Source organism: Marmota flaviventris, chromosome 3 (genome assembly GCF_047511675.1).
Source record: "Marmota flaviventris isolate mMarFla1 chromosome 3, mMarFla1.hap1, whole genome shotgun sequence".
Lineage (NCBI taxonomy): Eukaryota > Metazoa > Chordata > Mammalia > Rodentia > Sciuridae > Marmota > Marmota flaviventris.
In genome coordinates this window covers 5,097,257-5,110,651 of record NC_092500.1, presented here as the reverse complement: position 1 = coordinate 5,110,651, position 13,395 = coordinate 5,097,257, and the positions used below count along the sequence as shown (strand labels likewise).

Sequence of the window (13,395 nt, the reverse complement as noted above, 5' to 3'; positions counted from 1 at the left end):
AGAATGAGATCAGGAATGTCCCCAAAGGCCCACGTGTTGGAGGACGGAGGCCCGCTGGGCGCTGCTGGGACGTTGTAGAAACACTAAGAGGTGGAACTAAGCGGAAGTCTTCCCATCATGGGGTCCACTGGGACCTAGCCCTTCTCTTCCCCCTCCTCGGTGTCCCCAGCCTGAGGGAGGGGCTCCCTCCACCACACACCCCGCCACCATGTGTCACCTCGCCAGGCCTGATCAACAGGGACAAGTGACCGAGACCCCCAAAGTGAGCACAGCGACCCTCCCGCTTCTTGGGTCAGTTAGCTCCGATGTTTCGCGGCAGTGACGGACACTGGCGGACACACCAGCAGAGCCCCAGTGGACAGAGAGCTCCTCGGAGGGCTGGCTGGGGCGCCTGGAGCACCGTCCTGGGCCCTGCTCAGGAGCAGCTGACCAGGGCAGGACCCCAGCCACCTCTGCTGGCTCAGAGTGTCGGGGGCTGGGGGCCTTCATCAAGAGCCACTGGCTAGGTCAGAGGAGGGCACTTGCCACACATGGCCAGACAGTAGAAGTCCCTGTCCCGGGCCACCAGGCCTCTGTCACCCTGCCATTGTAGATAAGAAGTGGCCACAGACAACCTTCCCGCGGTGCCGTGATCTAATAAAGCCTCATGAACACAAATGGGCAGCCCTGGTTTGAGAAACCCTAGGCCAGGCCCCGCCTCCCAGGACGGCCCACAGACCTGGCCCTGGGAGCCGCTGCTCGTCCTGCCCTGCCCGGGGGTCCAGGGCGCTGGCCTGCAGGTTGGAGAAGTGGCCCGCAGCACCTGCCGGGCACCACGCAGCAGGTTCTTGGGTGGCGGGGAGTGAAGGGAGCAGTGGGAGTGGGAGGGGGGAGGGGACGCTGCGGAGCGGTTATAACAAACCAAGTCACCAACCGGCTAATTGGCAGCAGCTGCTGCTCCAACCAGAGACTTGTCAGCTGTGATTAAGGGGAGTTGCCTTCAGGCCAATCAACTCCAAAATCATGCAAATGGGGCTGCCCAGGGAGACCACAGGGGTGGTGCACAGCCCCACGCCCCCAGGGGTGCTCTGAGCCCCTCCCGGGCCTGGGGGCCGGCCACCCCTCCGCGGGTCTGTGGCAGCCCGTGCCCAGGGCCACTTCTGGTGTTGACGAGCTCCCGCCCACTCTCTGCGGAACTGGCACCAAAGCTGCTGAGGCCACCACAAGGCAGGCGGGGACCAGACGCTCCTCTCAAAAGGGTCGCTGCCCACTGATGACGGGGGGCTGGTCAGCTGCGCTCACCCTTGTGGGTCACATTCAGGCCCTGGCTGGACAGGGAGGTAGACGGGCACCTCCAGAGGTGGCAGGAAGAGGCTCCCGTCCCCCCTCCGAGCACCCCAGAGCCCTCGCTGCCCACAGCTGCTCACTGAGCGCAGATGTGAAGGACGGCCTCCTCCTGGACAACTCTCCTGCAGCCCGTGGCCCCCAGGCCCGACAGGCCCCAACTTGAGCTCCTCAGCCATGACACCAGCCCCCTGGCCATTGTGGTCGGCTGGCCCCTCCCCCGCGGGTCACCCTGGAAGATGAGTGTGGGGTGCGGGGCACGGGGACGTCACGGGAGAGGGCGAGCCCTTCTCATCCATGCCCCAAACCAGACACCAGCTTAGGCCCACGCACCCCTGCAGGTGCACAGGGGTCCCTGTTGGGGTCTGTGGAGATGGCCCTTAGTGCCCTCTTCGTGTGCCTGGAGGGAGGGTCACCAGGCCGTGGGGGGCAGGCGGGGGCTGGCCTGCCGTCAGGCCTAACTGGTGCAGCCATACGCAGGCCAAGGCCGGAGCCCTGGGGTGTTCCTCTGTCTTCCTGGGGCTGGGGCTCCTCTCCAGCCCGGCTGCCCGTGGGGGTGACCCTCCTCTGCAGCCGGACAAGCCTGGGGCCCTGTGTCGTGCTCCCCAGGCTCAGCCTCAGCGGTGCTCCCCAGCCAGGCTCCAGGGAGCACAGCCCAAGGCCTGCCCGGAGCACGGGGCAGCACCCGGGGCTCCAGGGGCTCGGCCTGCCCACACCAGGGGGCTTCCTGCTTGGCAGAAACAACAAATGTTGCTTAGAAATGGGAGAAAAGTTGCTGAGTTCTGTAGTCCGCGTTGACATCTGGGCAGACGCACTCGGAGGTCTAATTAGCTCGCCGCTCTGGGGGACAGTGGCTCAGAATTTTCCGGGAACTGAGAGGTAACATCAAACATGGCTCTTGAAAGAGCTTTGTCGGCAGAAATCCCAGTGAGAACTGGGGCGGCGGGGGCGGGCCTCCGGGGGGAGGCGGCAGCAGGCCTGGGCGGGCAGCAAGTGGCCAGGAAGGACAGGTGGGCTCGCCTGGCGGCGGGGAGCACCTGGCCCTGGCCAGGTGATGGGGCTCTGTGACCTCCACTCCCGTAGTGGGGTGCCATCTGGCCACACATGGGTGGCAGGAGGATCGAGCACGGGGGTCCCACAGCTCGCCCGTGGCGGATCTGGGAGGACAACCAGGCTCTGGCTCCCCCCAGGACACCAGGCGGCCACCCGGCCATCCACGCATCTCAGGGTGCCTCAGGACAGGTGCTCAGATACCCTGGCTGCAAAGGCCCTGGTGCTGTGGCTTCGACCTCCACTGTCAGCTGTGGGGACCTGTGGGGTCTGCCGCCTCTGGAGGCAGCACCCAGACAAGATATGTAGGCAGCTGCCCCCCCAAGGTGGGCCGGGAGGAAGACTCCTGAGTACCTGCTCCGTCCAGCCCCGGGCTGGGAGGTTCTGCAGCCCCGTCTCCTGTAGTTTTCAAAAGTCGAGGGGCTCCTGCCCTCGGTTTGCAGACGAGAAAACTAGGCCTCAGAGAGGCTCGGTCGCCTGCTCATGGTCACACAGCAGCTGAGCTACTGGGATTTGGGTCTAAGCTGGTCTGACTTCAAAGTCAAGGTTCTTTCAGGCTCAGATTCCTGGCCTCAGGTGTTGTGGGGCCGAGGTGGGGGGGCGGGGGAGGAGGCCATTGTGGAACCAAGCCCTTCCTGGCTGCTGGACTTCCTCTCCCTCCCAGGGACGGGAACAGGCCATCTGGGGGCTCCACTGCTCCTGCCCCCCAGGGACGAACCCCTGCTCCCTGCAGCCCGGGGGCCTGTCCCTCCGGGGGCAACTCCACTATGCCTGTTGCTGGACATCACAATCAGCACTTGGCCAGAGGGGGACCAGAGACCAGGCTTGGACGCAGATGGCAGATGGGCTCTGACCCCACCTCCCCACCAACAGGTCACCCCAGTTAGGCCTCGGTGTCCTGTCCTGCGTCCTCCCTCCCCGTCCTCCTCCCCTCCAGCCCCAGACGGGAAACTCTCAGGGAATCCACGGTGCCAGCCTGGTTCTGGGCCCTGGGAGCAGCGGGGGCCTCACTGACAGGGGGCAGGAAGGTGGTTCTCTGCCCAGCGTCCGTGGCCACACAGAGGCCCTGTCATGACTGTGATCCGCCCAAGGTCCACGTGGGCTCCCCGAGGCTGGCACCTGGGCAGTGCCCCTCTGAGACCCCCTGGCTGCCAACCAGGCTGCGGGGGAGGCGGCCGCGGGCAGGGGCGGGCCAGAGGGGAGGAGGGGCAGGAGGAGGTGACAGACCTGGGTCAGCCGTGGACTTCTGCAAATCAAGGCCGGCTCCGCCTCCTCCCCACTGAGCCGGGAGAAAACAGCTTTCACACTGTATTTTCTGATTCTTTTCACTCTTGTGCTGCTAAATCGATCCGGAACAGATTGTCCAGTTGTTTGAATCTCGGGAGCGAAGTCTCCTGATCTCTCGCCAGCCGGAGCGGACTCTGCCAGGCCCTCGCCCGCTGGCCTCCTGGTGCCAGGGTCCAGCTGGAGGTCCAGGGTGCCCTCGGTGGGAGGGTGATGCTCCTGCCCAGGGACCCACTGGGACCGTGGTGTCCCTGGAAGGGAAGGACAGAACCAGCTGGGCACCGTGGGGAGCAGGGCCACACCGGGGCCTGGGCTGGCCTGCCTTCTCCCTGTCCCCCACCAGGAGGGCACTGAGTCACACAGAAGCAAGGAGGGCAGTCAGCTGTCACCTCTGGTGTGGGTGGGTGGCACCTGGGTCCTGCCAGGTGGGTGAATGGCAATGTCTGCCTGGGCACAGCGTGGGGCGTGGCATTCCAGCCACATAAGTGGCACCTGGTGGCTGGGGTAACTGTCCTGAGCGCTCAGGGGTGGGCCCTCCGCAGCCTGGGTTCCTGCTCAGCTTCCCACAGAGGCCAGGACGGCCATGCTGAGGCGCTGGAAGTTTCCAGAATCATCCCCCGAGGCTCCGCTGGTGTCCCTCCACCCGTCCTCATGGCCACCACGCCTCTCTGTGAACACCCCTTCCCTTTCCTCCTGCATCATACCCCACACCTGGCTCCTCTTAGCAGGAATCAGGCCTCAGGACAGGACAGGTGACTGTCCACGTGTCCCCAGAGACAGCAGCCCACCAGGCAAGCCCAGTGTGATCTTGGGAGGGAACAAACTCTCCACATGTGCTGGGCAGATAGATGGCTCCCACTCCCGCCTGACACCTGCCCCCCCCCCCCCCCCCCCCGCAGGAAGCCACAGGGGGCGGGAAACAAAGTTCAGTCTTCAGAATCCACCTCCCGGGAACTCTGGGCCAGAGGAGGCCCGAAGAGGCCCGAGGAGGCCCGAGGAGGCCCCGTGGAGGCCCCGTGGAGGCCCCGTGGAGGTCCGAGGAGGCCCCGTGGAGGCCCGAGGAGGCCCCGAGGAGGCCCGAGGAGGCCCCATGGAGGCCAGCAGCTCTGACTACAGCTCCCCAGGCGGGGCCAGGCCAGCCCTTCTCGGGGCTGGTCTCCCTGATCTCCCCCAGGGGACCAGAGGAAGGAGTGGCAGAGTCCTCCCTGGGGCACTCTGCATGCCCCGGGCCAGCCTGGCCTGGACACTGTCTGGGAGACCTGCGGGGCCACTTCTGGAGCAGCCCGGTCCCTGGGGCTGTTCTGTGGCTGCAGTGGCCTGGTTCTGCCCGCAGGTTGGAGGGACCTCCACACCCTGCCCTGGCCCTGTGGCCGGGACCCCTCAGGAGGCCTGCCACCCACTCGGCCCCGCCACCCAACTCCCCTGCTCTGGAGCTGCCCGTGCTCCCTACTGCCCAGGAGGGACGGAGGGATGGGCCGGGCCCTTCCTCCGAGTCCCAGTTCTCCTTCACACATCCCAAGTGACATTCCAAGGCTTGACGGCTCCCAGGGGAGGCAGTGTCCTCCTGGGGTGGGGGACATGACGACGGGTTTCCTTCAGCACAGGGATCTCTGAGCGGAAGGACAGGAAGCCCTGGGCTAGACCCGGCTCTGCCCAGAACTGAACTGCTAGGGACGAGGTCACTGTGCACAGCACAGGGTGGCCCTGCAGCCCCGCCCCACGGGGAAGCTTCTGCCCAGTCCTCAGGCTTCGCCCGAGCTGAGGCTCCCTGGCTCCTGCCGGCCCTCCCTCCCTCCCTCCCCCGTGCACAGCTGACCGGGGCTGGGCGCTGGCCGCAGAGCCCTCAGCAACACCAGCCTCCACCCTTCAGCGGAGGAGCTCTGACCTGCCCTGCGGCTACAGCCTCCTCCTGTTTCCATTACGTATCACAGAGGCTTGATAACAACAAGGACAGGAAGATTTACTATCCCTTGCTACATCCAAGACTCGCACCAAGCAGGCTCCTTGGATTGATTCACCTAATTCTTGTAAGAACCCTGAGAGGTGGAGACTGTGCCCATCTGTAGACCAGGAAACCGAGGCTCAGAGAGGGCATGTAACCAGCCCAAAGTCACACAGCTAGTTGGAGCACAGAACAGGATTCAAGCTCTCTCCCTCCAGAGCCAGGGGGTAATTGGGAGGGTTCCCACTGTCACTGATCTGGGTACCTGAAACCTCTCAGTTCCCACCTCCAATCCCCACGACCACCTGTGCAAATTATTGTGACGCTCTTATCCACAGGGTTTTGAAAAGGGCAGCACTGAAGCCCGAGGCTGCTCATCAGCAGAGGAGCTGGACTGGTGCCCAGGCCCGGGCTGGCCTCCCCTCCCGCCCCGCAGTTGCCATGGCGCTGGGCGGGCGACCTCACTGCCGGCTCCATCCTGTCCCTGCCGCGGAGGTCCCTATCCCAGGGGCCCAGGGTCGCTTGGCTCCTGCCCAGCTGCCCCAGAGGAAGGTCACCGACGCAGCGATATCGACGGTGACGCCTGCAGTGACCCTGGGCGGGCAGGCAGGTGCTGAGCTCACTGAGGCTTTGGGGGAGCCACCTGGTTCACCCATTTCCCGGCTGAGAACACTGAGGCTCCAGGGGTCACACAGTTTGCCCAAGTCCCAGAGTAAGGGGCAGGCGGAGGGGAGACTTGTGCAGGTGGAGCCCCGCACCCCGCGGGAGATCAGCCCCGGCCTCCCTCGGCCGTGGCCCTGGTGATGGGCCCAGCTCAGTGGCTCGGCTCATTCCCCGAAGGCCTCTCCTCCTGGGGGCAGACACCGGCAGCTACACAGGGATGCCACGTCCCCACCGTCCCCAACGCTTCCAGAAGCCCGAACCATCAACCGCACAGACGTGGCCCTCGGAGGCCCTGGTCTCGGGTGGGGCCGAGGGCTGGCAGGCCAGGCCTGGGGGCTCCTGAGGACGCAGCCCCTGCAGGTGCAGAGAGCCTCCGGCACGCCCTCTGTGGCTGCAGGGGCAGGCTCGGAGCCCAGCCCGGGCTGGGCATCAGCAGGACCCACGTCCCAAAGCCCAGGCCTATGGCAGCTGAGGAGTGAGGCTGGGGGGCGGAAGGGGCTCCCTGGACGCTGGGGTCGGAGTCCAGGGCTGTGGTTTCACTTCCACGGAAGGCCCTGCCCTTGTTCTCCTGCCAACACGGAGCCCGGGAGGGGGATTCTGGGCCAGAGGCCCCCGCCCCCGCCCCAGCCGACTCGGCCCCTCCCTGCCGTCCGCTGGGCTCTCCTCAGGGAATCGGGCAGCCTGTCCTAGGTGGCCAACTAAGGAGAGCCTGAGAAGCCACCCGGAGCCACCAGCTGAAATCTGAAGAGCCCCGGAGGCCACGCCCCTGCTAGGCGCACGTCCAGCCTTCCTGCCGCTGCTCCTGGGAGACCGCGCCCTACCCACCCCGAGACCCCAGCTGGAGCCGCCTCCTCCAGGAAGCCCTCCCGCCCCTCTCCTGGGTCCCCCTGCCCCTCTCCACTGCCAGACGGTTCCATCCAAATGGTCCCTCCTGTCCCTGGGCCTGGCCCCGACCCCACGCGACAGGTGCCGGGGAGCAGGCAAGGAAGAGAAGCTGCCCACGTTTCCCGCTGCTCTATAAACCAGGTCCTCCGCGGGGAAGGAGCCCAGAGGGAAAGCAAAACCCGGGCGCCCGCCGCGCGGCCAGGCAGCCGCGGAGGTCCCCGCTGGGGTGCGGCGGGGACGCCCTGATTTCCAACCTGTGCCAGTGTCTGAGAAAACGCCACTTTAGTTTGAGCCCGTCGGGCGCGAGCAGCCTCGGAACCTGGCGCAGGAGACGGACTCCGCAGCCGTCCCCAGGCGTGGCCGGGGCGCGGCGCCCGGGGAGGGATAATCCGATTATGGAGCTGGGTTTGGAAGACCAGGGTTTCTCTCATTTTCCAGGGAAGTGTGAACAGAAAAAAAAAAAATTTTTTTTCCCTCCCAGGGCTCTGTTAAGAGCGTGCAGAGCTTAATTCAGTGTTAAACGGTGTAATTTGGGAAACTCATGCATTATTTCTTAATTTCACCGGGGCGCGTGCGTGCATCGGCTGAGGGAGCACCGGCGACAGATGGGCGCCCCGCCCCGATAGGTGCTCCATTCACCAGCCCCAGAACCGGGTGGCACGTGCAGGACTTCAGGGAGGGAGCCCTGGGGACTCTGGGGTGAGCGTCTGCCCCCTCCAACCCCAGGCCTGAGGCCTCTGGACAGTGCCCACCGTGTCTGGTGGGGCATCCTCGCCCTCAAGGACGTCCAGTTTGCTGTGTGACCTTGACGCATCCCCAGCCTGCTCTGGGCCTCGCTGTCCCCATCTGCACGTGGAGATGAGCAGGACCTGCAGGCCGCTTCCCAGAGGCCGCAGAAGGCCCGGGAGGCTGTGTTCTGCTCCCTCTGTCCTGCCCCCAGACTGGCCAGGGGGGCAGGGCTCCCAGGCTGAGGACCCCGGACACTGCAGTGCCCTCCTGGTACTTTCAGGGGCCCCATGTCCTCAAGTTACTGGCAGATGGGCTCTGACCCATCCCAGTGAAGGGCTTCCAGTGAGGGACCCAGGAAGGTCCCCGCACACTCCCAACCAGGCCAGGACCCAGAGCAGAGGAGGGAGGGGCTCGTCACAGCAGGTGGGGGTGGCGCAGGGCTGGGAGGGACCTCCAGGGCTCCAGCGGAGCAGGGTCCTTCACACGTCCTCCAGCGGGTGCCCCGCTCTGGCTGCGTGTAGGTAGGAAGCTGCCCGGGGGCCCACAGGCAGTTATGGGGTCCCCTCGGCCTCCCAGGGGTCCCACAGGCAGCAGGCCAAGGAGAGCCCTGCTGCAGGAAGGAGGGCGGGGGAGGGAGGCAGGAAGAGTGGGCCCTCCTGCCAGGCCCCAGGCAGCGTCAGCAGCACCTACAGAGCTGGGGCACCACAGGCCTCTCCCCAGGAGCGCGCCTCTCCTCACCCTCTGGCCGCAGGTGTCCAGGACCGTGCCCTACAGAGGATGGTGAGGAAAGGAGCCCCACTGTGTTAGGAGTTGATGATAGATGGTTTCAGTTACTGCCACAGAGAACAGCGGGGAGAGCCACAGCGTCCATCCTAAGACCAGTGTAAATCTGTTGTGTCAATCAACTGGACAGAAGTGAAAGCCACAGAGGCTGAATTAGCAGAGACAGCGCCTCCCTAAGCAAGGAGGTGAAATCTTTCCTCTAAGGGTAAGACTGAGCCACACTCTGGGTCAGTTCAGAGGAAGACAAACAGGACGATGACTAGCGGTGAGTGTCGGCAGAACCTCCACCTCACCACGGGTGCCGGCCCTGGCTCCCAGCAATACGGTGGCGGTGGGGTGGTGAGATCCTGCCTGGTGCTCACTCCCACCTCCTGAGCCGGCTTCCCAGCTTCGGCTTCTCTGTGCAACACAATCAGTGACTGCCGGCTGGGCGCAGGGTGGCGCGGGGGTCAGGTGAGGCGCGGGGGCTCTGCCTCTACTCCCCACAGCCCTTGGCTGGGTGGCCTTTGGGCTTCCCTGCCCAGGGCACTCCCACTGCAGCGGGGCGCAGCTGTGGCCGTATAAACAAAGTCCTCTGTGGCAACAGGACGGCTGAGCAGCCAGACCTGGGGTCCCCGGCCCACCCCTGGAAGCCCAAGCCTGGGCAGCCCTCTCCCCTCCGGATGAAGTGCTCCGAGGGGCGGGGGGTGGCTGAGGGTTAGGGACTCTCCTAGAGAGCGGGCACCAGATGCCCTCTGCCACTGCCAGCACCTGGCCCCTCCCCGCCCACCTGCTCTCCAGCCACCCCCTCGCCCAGCCTGGGGGTCCCTGCTCCAGGCTGCCCCAGCTGCGCGCCCTCCCCTGGCTCTCGGGCCTGCAGGGCCAGGAGGGCACGGCCTCTGCGTATCACTGTGCACGGAACTCTAGGCCGCACCCCTCCTGCATGGGCAGCGACGGACGGGCCTCCAGGCGGCTCTCCCTCCGCAGGGCCACCCACAAAGGTTGGAGCAGCCCCAGCCCCTCCACCTCCACCTCCTGCCCAGTCCAGCTGCCCCAGTGAGCTCCAGGCTGGGTGGCCCAGGAGAGGGACACTCATACACACTCACGCCCCCCAGTCACCTCCCTCACCTGCCCTGTCAGTGCAGGGCCTCTCACATGCCTGCACAGAGCCCGAACCAGGGAGACAGTGACATCAAAGACAATGGCCAAAGCCCCTGCCCGATGCTCTCAGCTTGAGCCCCACGGGGCCAGAGCGGCCGGGCAGCAGGACTTTCTGGTCACCTCTTGCTCGACACCCCCTCCAGCCAGGAGAGGAGCCTCTCTGGGGAGGCACGATGCTGGGAGGAGGGGTCCTGCATGGGGCCTTCACAGACACAGGGACAGGGACAGGTCCCCATTCTGGGCAAGTCCGACAGGCATGGGATGGTCCTGGGTTGACACCAAGGACCGAGTTGTTCAGATCCAGGTTCTGAATGACATTTCCAACTAACCCCCGTGACCTACCCAGAGACTGCCCTTCCCAAAGGCCCCTGGACCTTCCCATTCCTGGGCGCTTGAGGCCATCGGAACCAGGTGACGGGAGGAGGAACTGGCCATCAGTCTGGGTCTGAACGGCTGAGGAGTTCAGCCACCACAGCCAGCAAGTCACAAGCCCTCGGGGACTGAAGGCCTCTGAGCCCATGCCTGGGGCCAGGCCCGCAGTTTACATACTCAGAAACCAAGGTCCAGAGGAGGCAGGGGCTGTCCGGGGTCACACAGCCATGATGGCTGCCTGGGAACTTCCAAGTTCTGCTGTGACCTCATAGCAACCTTTGGCCGTGGGCATGGCCCTGGATCAAGCTCTCTTTCAGATGAGGAAACCGAGGCTCAAGGAGTCGAGAGCCTTGCTCAAGGTCACAAAGCCAGGACTGCCAGGGCCAGGGCAGGGGCACTCCTGCAATCCTTGCCATCACTTTTTGCTCTCCCCAACCTCGTCTGGACAGGAGCTGTCACTCAGCCCATGGACCACAAGGCCCAGAGAGGTAGGGGAGACACACAGGCACACACAGCTCTCCCCACGGGTTACATAACCCCTTCCCACCCACTGACCCCTGGTTGGGGGGCAGCCTGCACGCCTGAGGCCACCAGGAAGGGAGTGGCCTGGCCCACCAGCGGCTTCCCTCTCTCCCAAGGCAAACAGTTGGAGGCAGCTGGGTGCCCTGGGTTTTTCTCCTCCCTTCTTTTTTCTCCGGCTGAGTAACAAATACTAATACTAATAATGATAATAATAATTAGAATAAATATAACCTGAAGACGCTTGGGGTCTCGTTTCTATAGCAACCGCTGGAGCTAATGAGCTTCCGAGGCGGCTGCCGGGCCACCCAGCCCCGAGCGCGGGATCAATATTGATTCGGCACCAGGAAGCGGCGGTGGCTCCGCAGGGACCACGCGGCGGAGTGGGACTGAGGGGCACGCACTTGGGGGGCTTTTCCCGTCCCTCACGCCGCCCAGCCGGGACTCCTGGAACCTGCCAGGTCCGCAGCGTGAACCTGCCTGGTCCCTGCCCGCGCGGCGCGCACCGGGCTCCGGCTTGCTGCGCTCCCGGACTCGGTCCTTGGACGCTGGTCCCCACCTCGGACGCGGATTCCGGTCCCGGCTGCCGCGTCCCTGCACGGTGCGTCCCGGACTGTTCCTCCAACCTAGGCCCCTTCCTCTCTCGCGCGGGTTCAACGATCCCCACCTTGGCGAGCCCCGGAGCGGACCCCAACGCCTGGGCACCGGCTGCCCCGCAGGCTCCAGCTCTACACTCCGGCTGGTCGTCCCCGGCCCCTCTCCAGAGCCCTGGACCCAGTGCACCTGACGCGCCTCGCCCGGAGCGCCCGCCCTGGCCCGCGCGGCTCGCGCACCCGGCTCCCCGCCCCGGGCCGCAGACCCCGCCCCCCGCGCGGACCCGCCCCCGCCGCCCCGCCCCCCGTCGCGACCCCCGCCCGGCGCCCCCTCCCCCGCGCCGCCCCCGCTCACCTCGTGCTCGTCGCCGGCTCGCTCCTCGCTCCGCAGCCGGAGCCGGCGCCCGCGGGAGCCGCCGGCTGGGGCGCGGGGGCTGCCCACGCCCGGCCGTGCCCCCGCCCCCGCCGCCGCCGCCGCTGCCGCCGCCGCAACAGTTGTCCCGGCTCCGGGGGCCGCGGGGACTCCGGGCTCCGCGGCTCCGGGTCGCTGGATGCACGGCGCCCGCTTCTAGGCGCGCCCGGCGCGGCGCGGCTCCGAGGCTCGGGCCGGAGCCGGGGCTCGGGCTGGGGGTCCCGCCGACCCCCGCATCCCCGCGCGCCCGCCCCGCGCGCCTACTCCGCGGCCCGCGCCGCCCCGCCGCCCGGCAGCCCCGAGCCCCGCGCTGCGCCCGCCGCCGCCGCCGCCGCGCTCATGCCGCCGGCCCGCGCCCGCCGCCGCCGCCGCCGCTGCCCGCTGCGCTCCCGCCGCGCCGCGCGCTCCGCGCCCTCTGCTGCCCCCTCGCCGAGCGCTGCCGGCTGCCCTCGCGCCGCCGCGCCCTCGCCGCCGCCGGCCGTCGCCCTCGCGCTCCTCGCCGTCCTCCCTTCCCTTCGCGGCGCCCCCCGCTCTTCCCCTCTCCACCCTTGTTTTTCTCCGAATGTTTCTTTTGCGACTGTCCCCTTCCTTCCTTCCGCGGCTCGTCCTCTCACTTTCCCTCCCTCCCTCCCTCCCTCTTACTCCGTCTTTGTTCCTCCCCGTCCTTCCTTGGCTCCTTCCTCGCTCCTTTGTTCCTCCTCCCTCTTTTCCGCCTTCCCCTTCCTCCCTTCTTCCTCCTGTCTTTCCTTTCTTCTCCCAGCCGCCTCGGACTCCGGCCCTCCCGTCCCCACACACTCACCTGCTTCCTTCCCAGCTGCTCCCCCCTCCACCTCTGCCGGACCCTCCGCCTCTGCCCCTTTGCCAGGTGGACAGACCCCTGCGCGCTGCCCCTCTTGCCCTCTGCTCCAGGAGGCCCCCCCCCGTCACGTCCCTGCTGGTGTTTCCCACCAGCCAGACCCTGAGCCAGACGGTCAATGCCAGGGTCAGCTGGCCACAGGCAAAGAACTCTCCACATCAAACAACACCCTCCGTCCAGGCTGTCCTGACCCTCCTGGGCCACACTGGGGTCCTGTCCTGTCTCCACCCCAGCATCCCCCCACTTCTTGTCTGACCCCCGTTTCATCTGTCACCAGCAGGAAGAGGCAGTGCTTCACTGTCTGGCCTCAAGCCAGTGCCCCTCGACCTCCCCACCTCCCTCGGTCTCTGCCCTGTGGCCTCTGGTCACAAAGGACTTGTGGGGAGGACCTAGCTGCCCCATCCTCCTGCGGGGGGAATGGCCAGGAATGTGGTTCGTCCCTAACCATTTTTGGAAAGAGAATAAGTTTAAGCATCTGGATGGCAGGCCTTGGAGAGCGTCCTACCTAGTGTTGACCGCCCGAGTTGCCCGCATAGCTGGGTCTGATTCTGTTTTCATGGACAGGGGTCAAAGCTCATCCCTTCATACAGGATATTGTATTTATTCCTAACTACAGCACTGGGTGGTGTCCTTCCCCCTTCTTAGACAAGGCAACCTGAGCTCAGAGAGGTTAGGCTCCTTCTCTGAGCCACACAGCTGGCAGGGGCAGAATTGGACTCCCACCTGGATATGCCTGACCTCTGAGCTCCGGCCCTTCACTTTCCCTGGCTCCCAGGTGCCCTCAGCAGCACTGGGGAAGGGCGGGCCTGGGAGGGCTGCCCCTAGTTTTGTGTGAACCAGTTTC

At 66.0% G+C, this 13,395-nt stretch overlaps 1 protein-coding gene across 1 annotated transcript in view; it reads right to left on the bottom strand.

The window, feature by feature from the left end:
* The window catches only part of Shisal1 (shisa like 1), a 54,145-nt gene extending 42,471 nt beyond the window's left edge, over positions 1-11,674 (bottom strand). The window contains exon 1 of the mRNA XM_071609133.1: positions 11,639-11,674. The gene's annotated coding sequence lies outside the window, so the exon portion shown is untranslated. The remainder of the gene's footprint in view (positions 1-11,638) is intronic.
* Positions 11,675-13,395: the final 1,721 nt, after the last annotated feature.